Here is a 20,370-nt window from a genome sequence, read left to right on the forward strand (position 1 = left end):
ACACAATGGGTCAACATTTGTCTAAAGGCTCATCTCTGTAGTAGTTTGATTTCAAAATAAGAGAGTCTGTATGGGAGTTAATCAGAAGGACAGTAGTTTTGCTTTCAATTCGTACTGTACTTCAGTCCAAATAAAGTGGTCCCAATGTGTGCAGCAAAATCCCAATGGCTCCCTGCATTTTTTTTTTCCCCCCCAAAAAAACTTTGTATTAGTTTGTATTTTTTCGGTTGCTGAATGTTGTTCCAGCCTTGGCCTGTCCCAGTCTACAGCAGAACTAGAGTTCAAAGGAATTTGGAGCAGTCACTTGTGAAACGAAACAAAAAGCATCTGCAATCAAAACAAAGGGTCAGATAACACAAACCTGCAGCCTGAGCCTACCCATTTCAAACAGGGACCCATGCATGCTGGAAAGTCTTCCCCATAACTGTAAAAATGGTTGCCAATACTGAGTAGGCAGAGCAAGCCTCACAGCATTATTCACTGATATATGGGAGTGTGTTGTACCGCAGATACCTCTCCATCAGTCAGCTGTGTCCTGACCCAGGCATCCCAAAACTTTTGGAATTATATTCTCACACACACCCCCCACCTCTAATCTGGAAAACAAAATTGCTTACTGAATGCAACCACAGGATTAAAATTAGTCCACTACCAAATGTACTAGGAGAGGATAAGTAGCTGCCCCTTATTATTTAAACTAAAAGCGACATGATTAATTTACCCTGATGTGATTTAGTGGCATGAATAAAACAGAGTTGAAACACAGAGGAACAAGAGGGAAAGAGAGGGAGACAAGCAAGTTTAACATATAAAGGTTCTCTTAAATATGCCCTCGTAGCCATAATAATGCTAATAATATCCAAAAAATCTGTTCTTTCTAGCCTGTTTAGTACACTGTAGCCTGTTGACTGGGAGTTGAAGGTTACATGGTATATATGAAGTGCATATAACTCAGATGTCAATGAGAGCTCTGAAGTACTGGGGGAATAATTAAGTTTCCCTATTAGGAGTACACATCCTACTGAAAATTTCAGAACCCTTTACTAACAAAGAAAAGTGCTAACAAAAGCTGCATTAAAGGTTACGTACAACCTAACTGCATGCTTTCAACAGATTACCACAAGAAAAGACAACAAGTAGGATATAAAACTTGAATAAATGAGTAAGTGGATGCTCATTCAGCCCACTGTTGGATTAAGAGTCACCATAAAACCGTGAACATAGCTAAGGCCATGGAAAAGAAAAAAACCAGAGTCCTTCCAACAATCCAAGCAAGCTCCAGAAACCAAATCAATACACTGCAATAACAACTAGGTTGAATGTATTGTTAATGTAAATAAAATATACACATTCTTATTCTGATGTTAACAGCTAAAGCAAACGTTTGACAAGTCTTAAATAAATGATATTGACAATGTTAATACAATCTCCACCAGTACTAATACATTACCAAAAAAAAAAAAAGTAAAAGCATTGTAATTTGGGGTCTCAAACCTCTATATCTTAAAATTGGTGTCATCCAATAAAATACATCCCCTGACTGTAATATCTATTTTTAAAATTAGTTCCTACTTTCCTGAGAAATTAAACCAAAAGCAATAGGCATTGTTTATGCAAGTCTTGGCAATACTTTAGTTCTGCTTGTTACATACAAAGCAGCTAGAGAGTACAGGGAGTACAAGGTAAAAAGGAAAGAAAAAAAAAGGAAACTATTTGCCAACATATTATTTTCAAAGCATTCACTTCAAGGAAGGCTAAAAGTAATACAAGCTATGTTATTCAAGCATCAGATATAAATACATGGATTGTAAAATACCCACGTTTAGATCTGAAATCTAAGTAAAACAATTTATTCTGCTACAACCCTCTTATTACCCTTTAAATTTAGCCAAAGTAGTCCCTGCCAAAGATATATGAAAACATGATGAACAAATGTATCCTTCATGTACTCTAGAAATAAATTCAGGCCCTATCTTCCAGTCATTCATTTACATATAGAGAGATTTACTAAAAATTATTAATATTTTCTATTTCTATCAATGTAAAAACTAAATGAATCATTTAGTGAATTAAATTTAGCTCATGATAGAAATGATGTAAAAGTTCACTTCAACTTTGTCCTATGAGCAAACAGACAGAATTTAGTACTTCTCCCTCCTGGACCTACTTGCTTGTGGAAATCCAAAAGCAAGTGAGAAGGGTTTGTGCATTTGGAGCCCTCCAAGAAGGAATATCTTTGTATTAGGTATTTTTTAATTTATCTAAAGTGTTTTCCCAGGGACATCTGCAGCAGAAAACAGTGTCTTTCTTGGAGCCTCCCACAGGTACACTGCATATTTCAAGGTGAAGATATAGTCATGCATTGATAGGATTTTGTACTAAAATCTATGCAAACAAAAACAATTACAAATTGTAGAGTAATATTTATTATGTTTTCAAATCCTTAAATCCAAAGGGAAAAATGGACACAACATACTTTTACTCTGATGTGCCATAGAGGACAGGTTGGAGTATTTGAATCAAGAGAGGTGTGCTCATTCGTAATTTACTGATATAACCAAACTCATGATAGTTCATTAAAAACTCTGATCATACAGTTTTGAATCAGATCCATTCATAACTGAAAGTACCTGTAACATCTGCAGTGAAACTGGAACCACTTGGCATTTTTTCGTGAAAACTTGTAGCAAAGAACTTACTTTAAGTTTTGACTTTAAATGGATACATTTACTCCCTGAAAATAGCTCAGACTTAGAAAAAAATATATCTGATTTCATATACTTTGGAGGTGGGTCTAGCAATTTCAGTGAAGTTGCAAATAAAGCTGAAATCTTGGAGTTATAAAGCTAAACAAAACAAAAAGAAAAATGTGTAAAATTCTCTGAAACAAATTATGTGAATTTTGCACAGCTGTACTCAGGGCATAACTGTAAATGAAAAGACCAAACTAATTAGATTATAAGCAGCTGATCTGCCTTATATTGTTTTATCATACGTAGTAGGTATAATATCTCCATGTGAATGTCTTGAAGCAAGTCATCAACATACTGTGTTCAAGAAAGCTGATCAGATTAGAAAGACCTTGTAAGTTATGCTTGAAGAAGATGAGATTGATGATAACTTCCTGATCACAATTAAACCAATAAAATTGCTTCATCTCTATTAAACTTTGGGTTTCAGGAGGCACTGTGTCCTAACCAGACCGAATTAAACATAGGAGTTCATTGGTGTGAAGCAGACACTAAAGTGTCAAATGACTGAATGTTATTTTGATTGGGTTTCCCAGTGTCTTTGTAGGAAATCCATTAAAAACAACTGGAATCATTTCTGTGGCTAGGTTCCAGCGATAGGATCAATGGAAAATATTCAGGATGCTGGCTGAAGGCCAGATGTAAGGCATCACTGTAGCCCTTAAGTATAGAGAGCTTAATTTTAAGCATATGAACACTCCCATTGAATTTACCAATCCTCACGTGCTTAAAGAGGAGTTTGTGCCTGTGCACTTCTGCGGAGTAAGGCCAAGGAAGATAAGTTACTGGCAGATTTCTCAGTCTCACTCCAAACCATTTATACCATGTGGAAGGACCAAAACTACAGTGGAAAGCTAAAAATACCACGTTCCTAAGTGGGAATTGCAGTCCATCAGCAAGGTTGCCTCCTGGAAGTCCTCTCAGAAGGACCTCTCAAATTTTCATTCAAGGGATATGGCAGCTCAGAGCTGGTACAGGGAATAAACATTGTCCATCCTTACACAAAGACTAGCCAACACACAGGTTGCACAGGATTTGCACAATTGGGGCAAGAGAAATTAAAGTGCAATGTTCAAGTGAAGCTCTCTCCTGCTACTTTTAGGTGACATAGGAGACCACTTGTCTTTGTGTTTTTTTTTTTTATTTCACTTTTACCAAAGGCAGATGTAAATGCCAGTAACCAGAGCATATCTTTACACTACAAAATTAGCAAAACACGTGAGGTTTCATTGCACAGAAAAATAACATAAGATGTTCTGAGAACATGCAGCAACGTGGGTGGCCACTATGAAGAAAAAGCTTTGGAGTATTTATACAGCAAATAAATATTCACAGACACTGCTATTCCCACTCGCTGAAGTTTTGAAAGACATTATTCTCCTAAAAGACAGATAAAAGAAGAGGTGGGGGAGGAAGGGAAACTATTATGGAATGAGGAATAAGGGCCAGAGCCACAACCACAAGATTGATGTGAGTACTACAGTAAGCAAAGACCAATTCACTGCTTAAGGGTGTCAGAATGCAGTCCTGGGAGAGAAGAGGAGGCTGAGAAATGAGAAAAGAAAAGGCAAGAGAAGGAATGTGTAAAGAACAGTAAATATTAGGGAAATGAAGAAAGATAGAAGGAACCAAATGTCACTTGAAGGGGGTACGAGTGCAATTGCTGTTTCTCCTCTGCTAATCCACAAATTAATGAAACCAGACAAACAAAAAAATAAACCATTATTCTACACATTCAAAGGTGAATCTTACAGTGGTCACCCAGAATGGAGCCAGATAAGGGTGAGAGAAACAACAGCACCATAACATGCAGCATAATGACAATACAGAAATTTTATTTTTTTTAGCCACTCTGTTTTTACTGGAAACTCTTAGACTACAGGATTCAGGTCAGGGCACTGATAAACTGCACTTTCAAGTTATTTCAGTGAGGCAACACAGGTACATAGAGGTGTTGAAGTATCTGGGTGAATATTTAGGGGTTTTTTCTACAAACCCTTCAAACATTTGAGTATGTAAAAAAAAATTAAAAGGTTGGATATATTTTCTTAAATACACTTTCTTATCCCAATTTTTATTCACTGACGTGATATGCATATTTAGTTATTTATTTTTTCTAAAGATCTCATTAAAAAAATCTGTTAAATTAACAAATACAGTCTTTCTCCATGTTTTCCCCTTATCCCATGGGTTTTAAGAGAGAACTGTATCACTGTATGTTGGTGCAAAACTGCAGAGAGAGAACTCAGTTAACTTTATAATGTGAGATCCCTGCTTAATTTTAGAGTAACAGAATCTCATTAATAGCAGTGGAATCCTATAGGTTTCATTCTGCTAAATTCGATAGACTTCTTCATAAGCAACTTTTCCTTTATTGACTTAGAAACACAGTTGGGAAACCTTTTGCGAGGTTGTGAACCAGTATGAGACAGGGTTAGGTTTTTTTTGTGTTTGGGGTTTCTTTTTTCCTCCACAAACTTGAGATGTTATGAGACCATAAAATATTTTATCATGACTTGAGGGGGACTGAGTTTCTTTTTATAATTTGCTTCCAAGCAGGAAATCTTGAGCCAGCCAGTTCATTCCACATTTGTGATTTAAAGCAGAGAAATGGGCAAATATTTAGCCTATCCTTAATTACCCTTTATATTTCTGAATATGCAAATTTCAATGTACTTGGGATTTTCTCTAAGTGATTTGGCAAGTATAAATTATCCTTGCCCTTAAGACTCGTAGCTTCCACAGACAATGAATCAACAGTTGGTGTTAAAAGGCTGCAGCTTTACTATTAACAATCAATACAAGTTTTCAACAGGAATACACTTAGCCAGCATTAATGCAATTACATTATGTTAAATAATATTAATACCAAAGGCATGTCCATTGCTGGCCTGCACCAAAGTCACAATGTTCCTCAACCACTGTCTCTATTCTTTAAAGACCCATCTAAAAATAATACAAAAAATGTAGTCTGGGAAATTGCTGTTTTGCCAGAGGGTTAAATTTAAATCAGTTATGCATTGTATAGATTGTGTTCCAGAAAGACAAATTCAATTTTTATATCTGCATAAAGAAGTTGTCCATGATTAAAGTTGTCCAGATTAAAGGCTCTGTATAGAGAATCTCTACCATGATACATGGATAAAAACCCGTCGCCTGCAAGCACCTGTATCTGAATGTAGGAGATTCATCCCTCTTTAAACCCCAACGTGCTCATCTAGGGATTCTTTATGAAAATTCATGCTGTACATATCGTGGTGTTGGCTGCCCACTGATCCTGTTTCCCAGAAATGGGTTGGCGACCTTTTGTTCACTCCCAAATACCAGATAGCCAGGTGCAGGGCAGGGGTTAGAGGTGTGTTTACATACACTTCAATGTATCTGTTATAAAAGTGATTTGATGCCAATTTCCAAATAAAATTTTAAGAAACTGGGGCCATATTTTTCAGTATATTTAGGTGCCAGAAAGGCACCAAGTGTGATTTTCAAATCTCTTTGCCAGGAAACAAATAAGATAAATCCAAACAGTCTGTTCTGGGCAGGGGCTAACAAGCTTTGCTTGGTATTGTGACCTATCCAAAAACCCCATAAACTACTTTAAATCACCTCTAAGGTGAGAATCACACTTACATCAGTCCAGAATGTTACACATGCATTTACCCTTTTGAAAATCCCACTAATTGTCTATGTACAGTATTAAATAGTCTAAATATATATTTTAAGATTTGGCCCTTAATACTTCCAGACCTTGAAGACATAAGCTGGTATCCAAGAGGCTAGTGTAAATGCAGAGCTTTACAGATATACTGACTTTAATTTCCAACTGCATTTTAACTATAATGAATAATTCCTGGTGACATGAATGACAACATATTTTAGAAGAAAATATCACAGATCAGGAAAGCATGTAGAATGACAGCCCATGCTGCAAAATCAGTTAATTCCCACCAGTGTTTCCAGTTATATTTTGCAATTCCATGGTCTTTCTCCTTATTAGAGAAATGCTTCTCCACTGTTAAAGGAAAATAAAATGAACACCTCATAGAGGAGTTTCTAAAATTTGAACAGGCACTTGAATGTGCCAAGAGTAGCAGCTGTTTTTGCCAGAAAGAAGATCTGGCAGGCATTTAGTCACAAGGTCACTGCTTATGGGGCTTACCCAAGAGATGCGATGGAAAGCAAGAAATGTTGGCATGGCACTAGGACAGGTTGTCCTTGATGAACTGGAAGGAGAAGGCTGTTTTGGCCACAGGCGCTCAGCAGCAGTTTCACTTTAGGGAGGATTGCACAATTTCTTTAGCTTTTGAGTTCAGATTCCCCAAGTTTTGGATTTGAATGGACCCAAAAATGTCATATTCACCAGTGCAGGAAGAACTCATGGAATCCAGAGTCAGACACAGAGACATCATGAAACGTATCCACACTCAGTGGAGATTTAAATGCTTCCTGAATTAAGTGACCTAAAACTGTGTGCGCCCCTGTGAATTCTGCTGTTCTGTAACCCTGGAATTTGATGAAGTTTGCAGGAGGATTACAAATTAGTAATTTGACTTCTCTTAAAAGCATTAAACTGCAGACCCTGCTAAATGTATATCTAGATATGAAAAAGGGCTGTCCATCATCTTGAAAAAAAATGGTGGCATGGCAAACGGTAGGGTGAAATGGCATATTTATCTTTCTTGATATCAATTCTGAAATCTAGTAACAATAAAGGGGATTATCAACATTCCCACCTATTTGGTTTTTGACTGAATGATTGAAATGCTTGGCTGAATGTTCACTTTTCCAACCACGCATTGCTAAACCCTTAACCAAGGCAACGATACATCCCAGTTGCATCTTCAATTTCTCAGTGGACTTAAGAATGAGCAGAGACCTATCCTGCTACTCCAGCATGTTTGTGGCGCTACTTCTGATCACATCTCAGTTATCAGCTCTTGAGTTGTGACTCTACTGGTCCCCATGAGCCCTCTCCCTCTGCTCCACTTCTGGGTACAATAATGCAGTGCAAGACCATAACCATGACATAAGAGAAGGAAGTTCAAGTCAAGGTCAAACATACCACTCCATTCCTAGTGCAAACAACCTAACCATCAACACCATCAGCTTCCCCCAGTGATGGCAACAATGCAGGAAATGCATTTCTAATGCAAGAATAAAGTTCTTGCAGATGTCCCTTCTCTGGAATTGTTCAAGGCCAGGATGGACGGGGCTTTGAGCAACCTGGTCTAGTGGAAGGTGTCCTTGCCCATGGAAGGGGTGTTGGAACTAAATTATCTTTAAGGTCCCTTCCAACCCAAACCATTCTACAATTCTATGAACATGTGATAATCTGGAAACTGAAAATAAGAGAATGTATTAAATATAAAAGTTAACAAGACATGGGTAATGATTATATTACTCATTCCTGCAGTTACATCAATTAAAAACCCCTACAGTTCTGAAATTACCTGAGTCACCTACTGTCCAGTTTCCAGTTTGGTTTCCTGGGTGACAAAGAAGCTTAAAAAGGTTTATTGACGAACTTAGCTATCACTTAGTGTTATTCACTGGTCTTTGCTAACTATGATGTCATTTGTTCTGACTGTTTTAAGGGTGGACAAAGCATCTGAAGACAAGGGCAAAGGAATAAAGGAGATTTGTGAAAAGGAGTGATAGGAAACTCAAAGCCCTCTGAAGTCAGCAGAAAGTCCCGTAATATTCACCCACCTTTTATTTATTGTGAGATTAAAAGCAAAAAAGCATTATGTAATTGTGAAACATTACTGTTATTCTGATACTCAGACAAATGCAAAGCAATAAAACACTATTATATGAAGTAGCTATCATGGGAGAATTGCTTAATGTTCTGGTTATAAAATGCTTCCAGAGGTAGGTGTTTCTCATCTGAAAACTTACCAAAAATAATTTAATCTTGTCTTTTTGTCAAAATTCCTATCCCACCTTTTTCTGTTCTGTTTCTTGTTCTACTTATTTAGTGATATATTTCTTCCTCCCTATCTCTCAGAAGGTATTGCATGTAAAGGTCAATTCTCTTAACACAGCTTCTGCCCACTCTTCAGCTAATGTATTATAGCACATTATCAAGTTTCCAAACAATTGTTCACTTTTCATTAGAATGTGCTAGGTTTCTCTCTTTCTACAGTGTTAGTAAAAATGGTGTTGAGTTGTTGACTAGTAATACGAACAAGCAACTTCTGCCCTTACAAGTGGGATGGAATTGATTCATCTTATTAAAAACAGACCTCATGTAAGCTGGAATTTGTGCTACAAAGGTTAATGTTATGAATGTGCAGATAGCAAGTTCTCTACTATATGCTAGCATTTCTATTTTCATGAGTCATTTTCAGCTTCTGATACATCATCTCAGGTCATGTTATTTCATATTGATGTGATAGAAACTTAACATGCTAAGTCAGGAAAACTAACTCATACCTGAAAAAAAAAAACCAAACAAACAAACCTTTTTTCTCCTCTATCTACTATTATCTGTATTTTCCCATCTTTCTTTCTCCAAGAGAAAAAAAAAAAAAATGATTAAGGTAGAAACCTTACTCCCATTTCAGTAGAATGAATGGAGGCAACAAATCTGAAAGAAAGGAAAGCTCCAGGTTGGCAAAGGAAGTAATGATCAGGAGCTGAGATAAAGAAAGCTCAAGAAAATGAACTCCAGACATAACAGTTGAAAAAAGTTAGGTATACTGATGACTACAAAACTAGTTTATGTAATATATATTTTATATCCAAACCAAACAGCTCCTTGAATGTTATTGAGGCTATTATTACTTTGAAATAAACATTAGAGAGCTCCAAAGCCAGATCTACATAATACCAAATTCACATTTACATCAGAATTAGGGTGCAGGTTTTCACAAGATAATCAACCCCATTTAGCACAACCACACACAACACTGTGCAACAGACATTGCCTTTTCACATGGCTTCAAGTTCCACCATGCTATTCAGCTGACAAGATAGAGATTGTGACTATGACTCTGCACAGATGGGCTGGACCCCACTGCAGTACGGGGGGAAAGCCCAGGGCATGTGTGCTACCATGCTGCACCACCAGGGCCTGCAGCAGATGCTGAATAAAGAGCTACTGCCCCATGACACTTTCTCTCTCCTGCTCCCTTTTCTCCACATTCTCAAAAAGACCCATGAAAATCCCCCTGAAAAACTCTGAAATGGGATCAGAAGGGACACACTGGGTCGCTGAACCCAACCTCCCGCCATCCTCAGCAATTCTCTAATCCCAGTCAGAACTTTATCAGACACCATCTTGACGAATATCCTTTATTACTCAAATTTGAATGAAAATACAGCTTTATCTCAAGCACTTCCATGCTCTCTCTCATATCTGGGAGCATCTTCCTGCAACAGCTGCAAAGCCACTTCTCTGCTCAGTTCCAAAATCCCTCCTTTGATGACTGCAAAAAACCTTGACAATGTCTTGGCTACTCGTGTACTGAGACTTCTGTCTATCATGTTTATAAATATTGTCTCATTTCTTCTCATACTATCTCATCAGCCTGTACCATCTGTTGCCTCCTGTGACATGTACAGACTGAGCTCTTTACAGCAGCAGCTGACTTTTTCTTCTGTGATTGTACAGCACCTAGCACAACCAATGTTTATCTACTACAGTGTTCCCTAGGGCCATAATGACACAGAAAATTAACAATGTTAATGAAGAAAACCCACTCTACCTGCTCACCTTCCTCCTCACTTTATAGGAAGAGCCCATGGACAAACCATGCAGGGATCTATGTGGGCAGGAACATGACAGCAGAGAGCAAGGGAGGTTATCATCAGGATGGTGAGGCCACTCCGGTATGTGCCACCCAGGTTGGGCCTTCAGGGCAAGAGGAACATGGAGACATAAGAAAAGGTCCAGAGAAGGTGACTAAGGTCATCAGACACCTGGAGAACATGACCAACAAGGAGATCTTGGGGCAGTTGGGCCCATTTCATATATTAAAGAGGACACTAGGGGAAAATCCAATAGTAGCTTAAACCACTGCTTCCAAAGATGATGGATCAAACTCTTGTCTGTAGAGGCACCGGCCATAAATTGCAACTTGGGAGGTTCAGGTCAGACATTAGGAAAAACTTTGTCATGAGGAGGGTGATGCAGTGCTGGAGGAAGAGCCCAGAGAGGCTGTGAAGTCTCCTTCCCAGAGCATTTCCAAACCTCAGCTAAGCACTGCTAGCTAACATTTCTGTTTCTACTGCTTCCCAAGCAATAGAAGTTAAATGTGTATTTCATCCTGATAAAATATTAAATGCTTTAAAAGCAACAACAGTTTTAAAACACATGCAGCTTTCCATGAAACATACCAGATACCCTTTAAAATCTGGGAAATAAACTGTTCTCAGCATATATTTGCAGCTTCTCTCCAAATGGTAGATATCTAGAAGTTTGCATTAAAATACAAAAGGATCACATCTATTTTCTTGAGGTGGTATTAGTATCTTATAAGTTTTAAAGCAAAGTAGTAACATAAGCACATAGTAAGACTTAATTTATTAGTTCTAATTTGAACCAAACCAGGCTTTACCAAATAGGCTGCAGAGAAGGATGTGTATATGATGTGAAGTGGGCTGAGCAAATGTAGGTAAAAAATTTATAGACCTTTCTTTTCTCAGCTTGTTCCACCCCTCTCATCAGTGTGGGCACATCTCAGCCCTTTTCCTTGTAGTTCCAAGTGTTGGGTTCATCAGTCCAGAAGGACTCAGGTCCTGCACTCCAACAGCAAAATGACAAATAAGAGATGGAGAAACTTTCCTTCAGATGAACAGAATCAGTTATTCACAAAACTTTCCCCTCTCTGAAGCTGTCCACACAAATGTGTAGCTCTTATAAGCATATTATTATGTAGTTCATGCAAATAATAACAACTTGGTGAAACCACTGTTCATGGGTACTTGCATGCATGAACTTGCATGCAGTGAACTGAGAAACAAAAATAAATCCTGGATATGCAAAACCATTACTTAGGCTGGAGAGTAAAAAAAAAAACGTTTTTAAATCTCATTTCTGTAATGTACTTTATATGCTGCTGATAGGTATGACTTGGACATCACAGTAGGAAAAGGAGTATTACAGCTGTTCTCTCATGGGATGAGAGTCTGGCCCCACTGTATCCACGAAAACCCCTCGAGGCCCATATTTTAGGTGAGACTCTCAGAAGTAGATGACCTTGGGTGCTGAATGAATTCTTCCTCTAGTCCAGCACACTATTCACCTCCTGAGTACATTTCAAGACCTTATCTGTTTCTCTCACTCTTTACGAGATCTGGTTTATTTATTGTATGCTTGACAAGTCGCCTTTCCCCCATTTTACTTGTTGATAAATAATCAGCTTGCAACTAATTATAGCTGATGGTTTTGATCTCATTCTGTGTGAATTTACTGGGCAATGATAGGGATATACAGAAATAAATACACAGAACATAGATATTATTGGAGTTGATGGAAAATACCAGTTACACGAACATATTGATGTAATTAAATACACACAGATCACCAAGTCTTAGAAAGAGTGACCTTTTACTCACACTCTAGGTCAAGGATATCCAGTAGCAGCATGAGAAATAACCAACTGGCTTGCCATGAGTGCTGGCAGGTAGGCAGACTGCCCACAGTGGGTGCACAGGCAGGTGTCAGGCAGCACCAGGCAGGCACAGTGGGCATCTCACCTCTCCCCACACACGCTGCTGCTGTAGAGGAAAAGCAGAGGACCAAACTACACAGGGTCTTTTTCTCACACAGTTCAATAACTTCTGATGATGATGAAAACCAGGGTGTCTTTAACATAGCTGTGTCACTCTGGACCTGGAGCAGAGCTTGCTGGCATAGCAATCCCAAGTTATGTGGTAAAGTTCTGAAAATCCTTTTTTTTCATCTCTTTTTTTTTTTGTATAATGAGTGTTTAAAAGCTTAGCAAATAGAGTCCTAAAAATGTAATTGTAGCTTGGTAGCACTATTAAATATGTATACTGTGGTCTTTTTGACAATTGTATTAATCCCTTTATAAAGTCTTCAGAAGTTCCATCACAGAAGCATGGATGCTGTTTTGATCTATTTATTACTCTTAAGTGTTCAGAGAACTGTCCCTATTTTCTAATTAACACTTTTAAAGATAAAAAGCTATGTATTAAATCAATCTGAATGATGGTTGTTTGTGAATCCCACAAGATAAGGCAATTTGCATGTTCACTTTGTACTTACAAACTAAATCTGCACATCTCCAAAGCAGCTCCTTATAATGTAAACCTTTTGTGAGTATTTGTAACTTAAAAGAAAGTTTGGCCTAGTACAGAGGCAGTGCCAATTATCTAAAGGACTTCTTTACTGAACATGATTAAGATACAAAATTATTAGGTTGTTATTTTACATTGTTTGCAGAGAAATTTGAGGAAACTACTTTAGGAACGTTAAGTGTTCTCCTGTTTTGCTTTCTTTCCTTCTTTTTTTGTACATGTAGTAACATGAGTGCATTCATGAACAAGCAACCAGTCCAAACAGCAGCCAGTTTCCACATCACAGTGAGGTTCAGATTCCTTTGACATGAATTAAATCACTGTTGAGATCAACTGTTCACCATCCTGGCTGAGTGTTAAGCTGCAGCTTCAACTAGAAGACTTTATAAACTGGATTTTAATGCAAGTGTTAAATTAAAACAGTGAATTATTGCTAGAAATCCATTTCAGATTATTTAGCACTGTAAACATATTTACAGAAGTGGATATTTCACAGCAGTGAAATGGTTCCCCATATCAGAAATGACTCCACCCTTGCTAAGAAAGAAATCAACAAAAGCCATATCTCCAAACATCTCTTGTGAAGATGCACATTATTATTTCCAGATGGTGAGAACACAGCAAGTATACCTACAAGACATTTTTTACTATATTTGTGCTTGAACATCTTATCAGACATTATTTCTTTCAGATTTGGCAATCTGCCTTCAACCACTGCCTTGGCTTCTCTGTAACCACTGGCCCAGTGGTTCTACTTGTCCACAGATGAGAAGCAGGACTAATATTTCTTCATGACTTTTATCCCCAGTAGACCTTATCATGGCTCAGGCACAGAATACCTCCTCATCCTCATTTTGAGACTTCCACATCTTCTTCCACTAGCCATTTAGTAAGTGGACAGTCATGTCACAAAATACCTTTTATAAGCTCACCTCCTTCACCATGCTATATAAAAGTCTCCTATATATTCAGTGGTGGACCATGGTGGGTATATTTTTGTTCTGGTACTGCAACTACATGATCAAATTTTTGTGCTCTAGGGTTAATCTGGGTCAGAAGGCCCTAAGAATGCACATCTGATACTCCTAATCTAATTCTGGAAACGTGAGATTTGCAGACAGCAAATCTCTTTCTGGGAGCAGAAAAGAATGTCAGACCCACTGGGACACTAAAACAACTTTCAACTCTTTTTCACTTATGTAGCATTTAATCCAAGGACTTCAAACATATTAATTTACAGACCTCTCTACACACCTGTGACACAACACATGTATTATTCTACCTCACAGAGAAGGGAAAATAGGGGCACCTGCCTCCCCAGGTTCATTCAAGGACAGAACTAAACATGGACTATCTAGAAAGGATCCAGGATAACAACTCAGGAGTCCACAGTCCCAATAATGATAGAAATCCCACTGAGACTAGGGAAGGAAAGGCAGAGAGTTTGGCTCATCAGAGCATTTGTATCGTGGGAATTTGCCAATGGGTTAAATGAAGAGATAGGCTTCTATCTGGAAGAAACAGCAAGAGAAGTAAACATATAACACAAAGACTGGTAACAATTCACAAAGAGCATGGAAATATAAATGTGACAACTCTTAAGGTTTTTTTTTTTTAACCCAACATCACAAACTTTAAAGTGATGCATAACCTAAAACTTCTTTTCAAGAACAGCACATCACAGGAGACACAAAAGCCCAATTTTTATTGAAAGTTGATGAGATTAACATAGGTTATCTTTAAACTGGATGGCCTGAGAGCGTGTTCAAGACTTTAGTCTCCTAGACACATCCTGACACCATCACTGAACAAGAACCAGATATGAACTTTTCTTCCTTCTCCAGAAAGCCTGTTTTCCATGAATGGGAAACCTGGCTATGTAGATGAGTCAGGAGACACAGCCATCTTCAGCTAACCTCTTGGTGTGGTAACTGAAGGACAAGGACTTTGGGCCACACTGTCTAGATGCCGCAGAGATCACTTAAATGAAACCACAAAATTCATTGTCCTCCTAAACTCAAAGCAATGAGCAGAGCTTTTTTACCTCCACCCCCTCAATTTACAATTTAACTAATCATAGCCAGCTTCTACCCTTATACCTGCCACCGCCTGTGTGCTATCATTCATTTGCCTGCATGTCACCACAACAGTGTAAACCATTAAGCAACATCTCTGCATCACCAAAGACACCTTTCTCCAGTGTTAGGTCATAGTCATGGTGAAAACCTACCTCCCAAGCCTCAGGCTCCCTTCTGGGCAACAACGCAACACACAAAGCAAATTATAATCTTTATAAAGCAGAATAAAATAGAAAATAAGACAATAGCCAGGATTATATTAGGTAGGGATCCATGTAAAACTTTTCACCAAAAAAACCTTTCTATTCAAGCAATGCCTCAAATACTCTTATACCACAATGGTAGCTTGCTAGATTGGATAAAATAATAGTTTTGTCTCACATCGTCATTTAATATTTTATCCCCTCAGTAGAGGAAACTTAAGTAGGCTGGTAGAAATTAGCCAAGCCAAGCTAAACAGACCGAGTGGGCACAAACCTTGCCAAGAATGGGCCAAGACGATCCCTTGGCACAGGGCTGGGGCAGCTCTGCAGGACAGTCTAGCAGAGTCGTGTGGAGTGTCTGTTAAAGGTGCCTGACTTACATGACGTGAATTTGATACACATTCAAGAAAGCAATGAGTCATGAATATAAACCGGTCTCAGTGCCTTACTCAGACAGCGAAAGGAAGTCAAAAAAGAAAGGTATTGCACTTCCCAGGCTGAGGTCTGTCAAGCTTTGGTGAGGGCAGCCTGAAGATCTTCCTTGATAAAGATCTGCCATGGTAGGGAAGTGAGAACAGCCCACAACACAAGCATCAGCTAAATTGTCTTCTGGTTTTTGTTTTGGGGTTTTTTTGGTTGGTTTTTTTGGGTGTTTTTTTTTTTTTGTTTTTTTTTTAAAGGAGGAACTAAAACGTCTGTCCCAATCCACACACTGTAGGAGACAAAGCATATTGATGGTTCAGTTACTAAACATACTGTGAATTTTCACAGTGGATCAGCAGAAAGTTATGAAGCACAGGTGTTCCTGTAATTGTGATACATTGGGAAAATTCATACTGTTAAATGAGCCTCAGCTTCACACTTCCACCTGTGTGATGTGGAAATGTACTGTGGGTACACGGGGCTATAATCGACGATATGTAGGAATGATTGCTGGCTGGTTCAGGACCTGCTAGGGTTTATTTCTCTTAATTCGTCTGAGCGTATAATTTCTGCATTTACATTTACTGCCATCATAAATTAAGAAACGTGTGTTATACATGCTGGTAAAAATAATGATAACATGCAAAAAAACAAAGTTAATACACTGAATGGAAAAAAAAATCATGAAAGTCTGTATACCAAAGGAAATCTAGAGAACCTTTAGGAAATGGAAAGTATTTCAACAAGAGAATGAAAGCAGTTGTTTTTTCCTTCACATTTCAATTCTACTCAACAGTTTCTTGTTTTCATTTTTTATGGAGGGGGAAGGGAGGAGATGATTCTAGAATGGGAAATGTGGGAAATGTTACAATGCAGAAAGATGAGGTCTGGAAGCAGGTGGAAGAAAAGATCTACTTGGATTACCTGAAACTGAACATGAGAAACAAAAGGAGAACATTGGCATATAGCTAGATTTATTTTCCTTTAACAGGTGTTAGTTAGAATGAGAATTGGAGAGGCAGAATTTCTTAATTTTGTTCCAGACCTGTCAGAGCTTCTCAAGTGAGTGTTTCAGGATTATAAATACCAAAAAAAACCCCCAAAGATCAAATGATCTTCCTGCATGCCTTGGAGGTGTCAGCTCTGGTGTTTGACAAGGAACACAAATTCTGGCTACTCATGAGAGAGCCTTTCAAGCTGTCCTGGAGAGAGCAGACTGCTCTTTGCTAAGGTTAGCTGACATGACAGAATATCTCTAAAATAACTAGTTTTCAGGACTATTTCCCTTTTAAAAACCATAATCACCACCTTGGCATGACACCTTTAAGAAAATGAAGACTTGAATGCAACATCTCCTATTTTGTGTACTCACAGCACCTTGCCCTGGGCAACAGCTTGATGCTCCATAGATGGAGTTTCAAAGTGGCCTTCAAAAGTAGCCCCAACTGATAAGAACTACCAAAGGACAACTATTCATCATAAGGGTGTCAAAGCAGATAAGCGTTGCAAGGACTACAGGCACAGCTTCTTCCCTAATCACAGATAACAATACCTCTTTTCCAGGGAACTCAGTAGCGTTGGAAAAAGGAGGAAAAAAAGGCTAGAATCTGTTTTGGTGAGAAAGCTTTTCTGAACAGACATGGCAAATGCAACCACTTCAAGGTATGCTATGTGACAACCATTTAATAACTCATTTAATGGGGCTAAATGAATTGAAGCTTAATGTTTTAGTCACAAGATATTTTCCATCAGATATTGCTATTTTCCCACAACATTGTCTACTGAATTTCTCATGACTCTCTTCTCTTGGATCTTTCCCCTCATTTAGCCCCTTTCTGAGACTCTCCTTTGTTCTTTCTTCTCTCTGCCTTTTCATCACTCCCCCTTCTTTCTACCCTCTGTCTCTTCCAAGTCCTTTCTTCAGACTTCTCCCCTCTCTTTCCTCTGAAGTTTATATGCTTCATCCCTCTAATAGTTCTGGAAAATTTAACTTCCTTAGCTCAGTTGCCTTTGAATAGCCCAATATATCTGCTATCTGCATGGTGTCCTCTACTTCAACCCCAGTAATCCACCCAACAATATCTCAATTCCCAAATGCTCTACTTGTCCCACCTTGTAAAGTCACTCTCCTTCTGGATGGGTGTGTTGTACCAAGGCCTTTTGATCTCATCAGTCTCTCCTAACCCTGCATAAATTCATAGCTGGTAGTGACTTATTCAGCAAACTGGGTTATTCCATTGCTATCACTACTGCTCCAATGGTCATCTTGGTCCTAAATGGAATTAGCCACCACACCTCTTCTTCCTGTCTGCTGCCAGCCCATAGTAAATTTTTTTTTTTTTATAATATATATAAAATACCCCTAACACAACATAAAAACCAGGCATTTCAGTCTTCTCAATCATATAATATACCAGGACTAGTGGTATTACACAGAAAGCATGTAGAAGCTCATGTAGTTTACAACAAAGTTGATATTGGTAGCAATATCAGAGAGAGATGGGGATGTCTCTGAAAGTGGATGGGGAGACTAGAAAAAGGCACATCCCCCACCACCATTTCCTTTCTTGGTAAGTGTTGCACTCCTGTAATACAGGACTGACATTGCTTGTGTGTGGCCTTTCTTCCTCCTGGCCTCATCAAATATTGCACCAAGCTTAATCTTTAATTCTTCATAATAAGGAACGAAGTAGACCTTAAATTTATCTCTTTATTGACCTGCAGATTATCCCCACAGGAAGTGGTCAGAGTGGCTGGAATCCATGTTATTTACCAGCTTAAAGTCAAAAGCTCTTCAGATGGAGAAATGCTCAGATATTAAGATATTACCAGTATTTGAAGTATCCATATTTATTGATGTATTCAGTGTTTGAAACTATTTTACCCTTTAAACCTCTTCCCTCCTCTAGAAAATGGATTTGTATATGACTTGAAAAATCATTAGTTGCTAGCTTTTAATAAACCTGATGTACATTTTCATTTCAAGCCTAAAATTCATCCCTATTGGCTGGTGTCTCTATTTACTTTCTGTTGTCCCATGTGATGCTGTGAGCTACCATTCCCACTGAGATTCTGTTTCAGAACCCCCCTCTGTCCCACAGCCACTGGTCCACCTTGTCACCAGTTTCCTATCACTCATGTTCAATTCCTGTCCTCCCGCTCTTGTTCAGTGTCTTGGATCTCATTTTTTCCTCTCCTATTCCTCACAGTCCACAGGATACTATTTACTCTCAGTTCCACCACATTTTTTATCTTTAGACTTCTTTGTCAAACTTTATTTCAATCTTACGTTCCATATTACTTTACCTGATTTCTGCCCTATTCCTTAGCAACTGGAATAACTTTCTTTCCTGAAAGTACTATCACTTCCATCACATTGCAAATAATGGAAAAGGGGCAGATGGAGGACATCTCCACAAGGATTAGTCTCATATTTCTATACATAGGGGTTAAAGAAACATTGTAGCTCCACCAGCCTCAGTCCTACGGGGAGGGGGGAGAGACATTATAAGCACTGTGGATAAATGTAAAATCTAAAACCAATTTGATAGTGGTGACCATGAGGAACTTCCAGTCACAAATAAAGTGAATATCACATTAAAACTGTGAGAGTTGGCCAGCGGTTACCAGTTTCAGGCAGTCCAGGGAGCTTACAGCCTTGGAACAGCTATGTTAGCCTCGATTATATGGGGGATATAATGGAAACCTTTTTTGTACTGAGCAGCAAACAGTGTAAAAGCTGAGAAGGTCTCCACAATTCAGGAGCCTTTTTGTGTTACTTGCACTTTTGCCACCTCCCTCATGTGCTCCATCTCCTGTTAGTCATCCAGATACTATGGTGACACACTGCTGCCATGATGAGGAGGGCGAGTGGTGTCCAGGTGCCACTGGGATAATGGCCTTTGACAACAGATGGTTATAATATTACATTACACCCTTGGCACCATGGCTTACTGACTAGACTGGTAAAATCCCACACAGCATTTTGGAGCTTTCTTGGGTCTCCCATTCTCTAATCATGGTCTGCAGAAGCAAAGCGCTGCTCTCATGGCAGTCAGGAACTGGCCTGGTGATGGGTTTAGCATAAAGATGGTACACCTCTCCTCTTCCAAAGCCAGGCTGGTTTGGGCTCATCCAGTGTAACAGTAATTGTATGCTTTACAGAGTACTTAGAATCATATTTGAAAATGTATGGAAAATGAAAGGAAATCTACGATATAGTATTTTTGATCACCCCCACCCCTTTTCTTTTTCTTTTTTAAAACAGAACTTCTTGTAAAAATATTGCAAGTCCAGAAAATCCTTTAGATTAAGAAGTTGTTATACAGTAAAATAACTTTTGGCAAATTACTCTCAAGTCTTAGTTTTCCTAATGTTATCCTGCTATTTCAGAGACATATATCTCCTGTACATTGTACAGGCCTTCAGAATCTGACACTGTTCTCAGAATAATAAAAGGGATGGGAAATGAACATAAGAATTTTTAATGTATCATATACATTTGCTATTGCCTGACAATAAAGAAAAATAGGTAAAAAGGTGAAGTTGATAACAATGTCCAGAGACTTTAATGCAGAATATCATCAAAAGGAGCTAATTCCAGTGATTATGCTGGAACCATTCTAGGATTCTACTGTAGGTTTGGAAAAA

This window comes from Strix uralensis, chromosome 6 (assembly GCF_047716275.1).
Source record: "Strix uralensis isolate ZFMK-TIS-50842 chromosome 6, bStrUra1, whole genome shotgun sequence".
NCBI lineage: Eukaryota > Metazoa > Chordata > Aves > Strigiformes > Strigidae > Strix > Strix uralensis.